The sequence below is a fragment of the Octopus bimaculoides genome, chromosome 4 (genome assembly GCF_001194135.2).
Source record: "Octopus bimaculoides isolate UCB-OBI-ISO-001 chromosome 4, ASM119413v2, whole genome shotgun sequence".
NCBI lineage: Eukaryota > Metazoa > Mollusca > Cephalopoda > Octopoda > Octopodidae > Octopus > Octopus bimaculoides.
The window spans coordinates 68614745-68621881 of record NC_068984.1 but is presented as its reverse complement, the minus strand read 5'-3'; positions in this window follow the sequence as shown (position 1 = coordinate 68621881).

The window sequence follows — 7137 nt, the reverse complement described above, 5'->3', positions numbered from 1 at the left end:
TAACAAAAATACCAGGACTTACAAATATATATAACATACAGAAAATTGCACTACTGGGCACAGCACACATCCTACGCAAAACACTTTAAATACAGTAACCATAAGAGCACCACAGCAAACCACAGCACATACCCAAGGCGCACAGAGCTGCGCTCGGTAGTGAAGTGAAAGCACGTTATAAAAATAAAACTACTGAACAATAATAATAATAATAATAATAATAATAATAATAATAATGAGAAGAAGAAGAAGAAGAAGAAGAAGAAGAAGAATAGGAGAGTCAGCCCAGCCTTGACAGCGGCTGGACGTGTTCCTCGCTGCGCTGACCATTCAGTAGCCGAAAGCCATAGAAACACTAATATGACCCAGCTGCACTACGGAGTAAAAATAACTCTCAAAGACTGGAATATCTACAATATCCTGTGAGTATTTAAAATTCCCTTCAAAATAAGTTGAGAAATTTACAAATTTACATATCTACAGTTTCCAAACACGCAAACTTTAATATCCACAACTGTTATGAATACTCATCCCTTCTTCTTTACCTGAGTATTCGAAAAAGTAAACATCCTTTCTATTTTTTTTTTATTCTAAAAACATTATAGTTTTCTCTGTGTGGACATAGAAAAAAAATCATCTTTGGTGTATCGTAAAATTTTCTGTGCAAATTTGACTCTTTTTGTCCTTTCTTTCCTTTCTCCCTGAGTATTCAAAAATGTAAGCATCCTTTTTATTGCAAAAACACAACTGTTTTCTCTAACTGGACATACAAACAAATATCTCTAGAAAAATCAACTTTAATTTCTGCAATATTACATTTATTTTCTCCCTGACTACCCGAAATATGCAAACATGGAGAATAAAAGTATACAAAAAGGTAATAAGCGAGAGGTCCCAACTGGAAGTGAACTAGCAAAGGTGAACCAAGGAACTTAAAAGATTGCCCAGATAATTAAGTGCCAGTACCCTCTCCGATTTCTGTACTCTGACTTACAAACGCATACTAAGAGTAAGTTCATTCCTGCAGAAGGTCATTCTTTACAGCAATATAGCAATGGTTCTCAACCAGTCTCCATATGGCCCCTGAGGGTCCATATAAATTTGTGGGGGAAGAGTGGGGTTCCATGTGAAAAAATCGTAAATTAAGGATCCACAATAGTATTTTAAGGGCTCATGAAATAATTTGCTTTAGATGTATGTATTAGTATTTATTGCAAGAAACAGCTGGGTTTCTTTCTCTAACATTTTACATACTTCAAGCTACACAAGTTAATGTGTGAAAAACAAAACAGGAATTTTGAAAGAAGTTTCTATAAAAGTTTTTAAATACCGAATAGCTATGGAGATCCACCGGAATAAAATAGTAATCAAAGGGTTCTATATAAAAAAAAAAATGGTTGAGAACCCCTAATCTATATAGTTTATCTCCCCACATCTTTTGTGCAATGAGATTAAAGATTTCTGGAAAATGTCTATAGTTTGAAAATGTGAATGTGGTCGAATTCATATTTATCGATGCCATGAATCTTCTCAAGAATGTTGTCACTCTTACTCAGCACTAATTCTCTATAGAATACAAACGTTGGCGTACCACTGACTATGCTGCCCGGCTACTGGAAAACTGTGCACCTAGCAGCAATCCAAATGCCAGGCAATCAATTCTGATTTTATTTATGGTAGAACATAAGGACAAATTACAAAACCTAAGGTATTTTACAAAATCAGAAACAGGAATAGAAAACAACTGTACACAGAACAGATGAAACGTGGCATCCCACGGTAGGGTACAATCATTAGAGTTAATGAACGAAACTTAGAGATCTAGGTCTGCTAGAATTGCTAGGAACGTGTTGTGGTATACATGGTTGTAAGGTTTGAGGGTAAATTCTTTCCACTGAGACCAAGATCCCATTAATGTAAAAAGGTCAGAGTAGAGAAAGAATAAGGTGGTGCCCTCCAGTGAACTTCCATGGCTAAACGAATTTTCTCGATCTAACTATGCGACTGTAGCCTGGCAATAAAACCTGGGTGAAGGATTTTCTTTCTTTTTTTTTTTTTTCTCTGGTGTGTCAGTAATTCGACATTTTTTATGGTGTGTGCTGAATCGCACTGTGATTCCATTTTGGAATCCCTTTTTCTCTGATTTTCTTCTTAATTGTTATTTTTGTTTGTTGATATTTATGTATTAACGCTTCTTTATTGCTATTGTTAATTTTGTCTTTTTATATGATAGAAATACAACACTGATTTCATTTTTGCTTCCTTTTGTCCTTGAACTCTTCCCAACACCTTCAGGTTTGTCACCAGAAAAAGAAATTATAATAGAATTAATAATTATTATTACTTTTATCTATTATCATTATCATCACGACTATTATTACAATGAACAATACAAGGAATGAAAACAATAGCACTTTCAACAAAAGCCAGAAAACCAACAGCAGCACCAATAACACCATCATCAGTGTAATGTCGAAGCTTTATTCTTTGCTAACTGAAGCAGCACGTGAACCTTTAGCCTAATTGTTCTTATGAGGTGATGAATAAAAATGAGAAGCGAGAAAGGAGATAAGACTATTAAGAGAAATAAGAATTAGAAAATGAAGAAGAAAAACTTCAATATCAAAATAATTTAATTATACTAAAAGAAGAAATATTCTGGGTCACAACGGATCCAGAGAACACAAGTTCAATTAATAAGATCAGCATAAGAAAATGACGCAGTTAAACGGAAAATCAAAACTGAAATAAAGAATACACATTATCAGACTTACCAGAAATATGATTAAAGGAAAATTGTCCAATAATTTACAGCATAATATATAGTTCCCATTGTTTAATCAGCGTCTATCAGACACAGCATAAAAGTTGTTTTGATATATGATCAAATAACATAATGTGATGAATTTGTGGTACATCAGTAACAGTTCATGAAACGTTTATAGACCCCCAACATAATTTCTTTTGTGAAGCGTCTCATGCATCCATGTGTCAAGTGCAAGACGTCACAGTTCTACGTATTATTTAAGCGAGTTACAAACCAAATTGTAAATATTTTCCCGGTAATTGCTCAATGTTAGATTTTCTCTTGAAAATCTTTATTTTCATAAAAATGTGATTGAACTCATTCTCCAAAATAAAGGATGTTAATTGGCTACTAAAATGTATAGTGTGATGGTTTTTTCTTCTTTTTCTCTCGCTGCTTTCGTAGATTCCCATGACTATCAACGACCATATAATTCCATTATTATGAATTGGAATTGGGAGTTTGAGTCAGTGAATATTTCATTAGCTGATTACGCCGCCTCAATAGATGCGTTGCAATTACTCTCTTGGTAGAGCTTAGTGATCCTGACTATTGATCTTCTAGGGTTCCTCCTATTAGCATCACTGTAAGAAGCACCGTTGGCTGAGTTGAGCTCTTCCGCTGCCTCTTTACAATCCGCCATGCTGCAGCCCCGTGACTTTGCTATATCCCTGAAAGGCTGGCTGAATGAGTGCTAAGCCTTGCCAAAGAGCAGACCGTAACTATGCAGAGCACGGTCGTCGTTCCATGTAGGTGTCTCGTACTGCCAAATTTGATGGTACAAACGTGACAACTTAGAGATGTAAAATGGCTATTGTGTGCAAGTGATAGTTTGTTTTAGTGTTAACATAGACAATTTTACCTGCAACTTACACCTCACTGCTGTTCGTGTTGATATCACTATACAAATGTTGAAGTGGCTAATATACTACAGCGTAGCGAGCAAATCAGAGTAGTCGAAGACATTAGGTTGCTGAGAACTTAGGTTTATCATGCAACAGTGTTGCACAATGATGTTGATTCTGCTTACAACAATGCAAGTAGTAGTCAATAGCAGGAAACCAAAATGCTACACATGCAGCAGAGCCGACCATCCCATGGCTTGCTACCCAGTAAGCAAAAAGAGAAGATTGAGTAACGCATCTTTCCGCTATCAACGCTTAAATTACAGCCACAATAAAGGCCACACCAGCAACTGTAATTGCAGCAAGAACAATAATCACCTGTGAATGATTGTATGGGGAATTATAATCAATAAAACATTACACATTCACGCAAACATGTACACGTAAAAACAAGCAATACAGGAATATATGAACATAGATATAGTACCTTCCTATATCACAAATGAGAAATGTATTTAAGAAAACAAGGTGGAACCAGAGAATGAAGAGGACGAAAAGGATGGCAAAGAGGAAGAAGAGAGGAGCATAAAAAAACAGATATACCATCTATTAAAAGATTGGTGGCTCAAAAATTTGAACAAACTGCAACATATCAGAACAAATAAAAGATATGGAATCTAGAGTAGTAATGCATTGTTTGAGATTACAACTAGGACAGCTTGTACTGGTTGTTATCGTTGACATCGTTGCTGCTGCTACTTAATGTCAACCATGATTGAGCATTCTAACCGTGACCATCACGTCTTTTTATGTCAGGGAAGCTTGGATCACATTATCCTACGCTTCTTTTTTTCTAAGATGGTAGGGTGAGATTCGAGTGACATTTGGCTGCTGTTTGTAGCAGGTCGAGTAGCTACGAGTAGCCACATTTACTGTCCTCCACTGTCTTGCTAAATACGAATTATTGGGGAATTTGCGAAGATGCAATAACGAAGAATTTTGTTATGTGTATATGCTCTGTTTGGAGAAATGAACTGCGAACGCATTGAAATTATTCCCTGGTGCTCTTGCTCTTTAGGAAGCCATCTTGATTGAGCAGTGGAAGGCACGAGAATTCTGAAAAGTTCGTCGAGATCCATAGGAACAGTGGGGTGCATGAAGAGCAAGCACACCCCGTAAAACTTTTGGTGGGCAATAATTACGCTTTGAATATCCTGCTAATAAACTGGGTGTGCACCACCTCAGCAAATTTCGTTACGGCACTTATGTCGAGAGCCACTTGGCAACAGTTCAAAAGGCTATGGAGAAAGCGCAGCATTTTAAAACTTTATTTTATTATGTGATGCAATAAATTTTAGTAAACTAAACATATTTCCTATCATTATTATCGGCCTGAAAGGCGGTGAGCCGGCAAAATCATTAGCATAGTGGGCAAAATGCTTAGCGGCCTTTCGGGGTCGATAAATTAAGTACCAGTGAAAAGACTGCGGTCGATGCAATCGACTTGTCCCCTCCCCACAATTTCAGGCCTTGTGCTTTTAGTAGAAAGGATTATTCTCGGCTTGACTACACTAGTTATGTAATACTAATATATTGCTTTCGAGTTTTGGCACAAGGTCAACTATCTCGCGGATAGAATAAGTCGATTAGACCGACCTCCAGTGCACAACTGTTACTTATTTTACTCGGTGGCATTTGAACTCCAAACGCAGTCAGACGAAATGCCGCGTAACATTTTACCCGGTATACTAACAATTCTGCCAGCTCACCGCCTAGCCGCCTTATGTAATAATAATATATTATCATGAAGTTTAAATTGCTGCTGTCATTATTATATACATACACAGTTTATTATATCACAGTTTACTTTCTTCATACTTTGTAGTAATATATTACTTTGATATCAAAGTCTTCCCTTATACATATATATATATATATCCAGGCCACAGATAGTCTACTTCACTATAATGTTGATGACCGGATAACATAAAGAGGATTCCACTTGAATGCATAAAATCGGTGACTGAAATTCTTAAACACTTAACAGAAGTATGCAATTACTCAAATCCGCATAGCTGACCATGAAGTACGCTATGTCAACATATTGTCAGCAGTAAATTATTATATCTAATATGATTTCTTTTATCTTTTACTTGTTTTAGTCACTAAATTGCAGCCATGCTGGGGCACAGCCTTGAAAAGGACTTTATGGTTTTTGCATTTTAGTCGAACGAATCGACTCTAGTACTTATTCTTTTAAGCCTGCTCCTAATTTTGTCCATCTCTGATGCTGAACCACTAAGTTACGGAATCATACGATAATAGAGGACAAACTTAACAGAAATATAAATGCGTACATATATACGTGGTTGTGTGTGTGTGTGTGTGTAAAACGAAGTTTTCGGGGAAAAGTGGAACACTTTTTTCTACTATATTTTAACTTATTTTATTATCCGATTCTAGAAATCTAAGTAAGCTAAACATATTCGGCGTCATTATTCTCGACCTGAGTACACTTGTATAACATCTCAGTTATATCGTTCTAAGGTGTGTTTCATTAAAAATTCATATCAGTGATATGAAGACAGTCTTATAAGCCGATTACTCACGCTGCGTACACTGTAGCCTACATAACTGCAGATTACAACCAAATGAAACATGGATTATAAATCAAGTCCTTCACATAGCTTCCTTATGAATGCACAGGAATATACATGGAATCAAAAATACTGGTTTCGTCGTAAGATTTAAATTGAAATGTTTGCTATTGCTTCTTATAGTCTTTTATGTGTGTCAATCGTTTAACTGCAGCCATCCTGAGACACTGCTTTAAATGGTTTAGCCTGATGGTTCTCAACCATTTTTTTTTTTTTTTTTGGCTAATGGGCCCTTTGATTCCAACTTTAATCTGATGGACCCTATAAGTATTTGATGTCTAAAAATCCTATTACACTTTTATAATTAAATATTATTAGGAAATGAATAAAAAGAATTTTCCAAATACTTCGTGCACTATAGGGCTTTCCTATAAGGTGTTATCCACCCCTGATTGGAACTCTCCCGTATGACATGTACGCATGCTCAGTGACTTGTTTTAACAGTTGCAATCAACTGAATGCACATTGCCAGTGACATAATTATCCACACTCTGTGGTCAGGATTCTTTTTTTTTTATTTGATGTCGGTATCGGAGGGATTACCAGACACCGGACAATACAGTGAAAGCAGCTTTCACTCACATCGTGGTATTCGATGCTGTGTACGTGTCTGTCGTGGTAAAATATGCCACTCCTTAACTGTTGCTTTGCTTTCATCCGTAGCACGAGGTAATTATGTCATTATCTGTGAAATTCGGCAACTTACAAAGATCTTTAGATCAGGGAATACTTCACCGAGAGGAGATATAAGCTTCTGCTTATTCCTGTCTGAAGTATCGTCCGATACTTCAGACTTATCGTCCGATGAATTTACTTTGTTGACATTCTT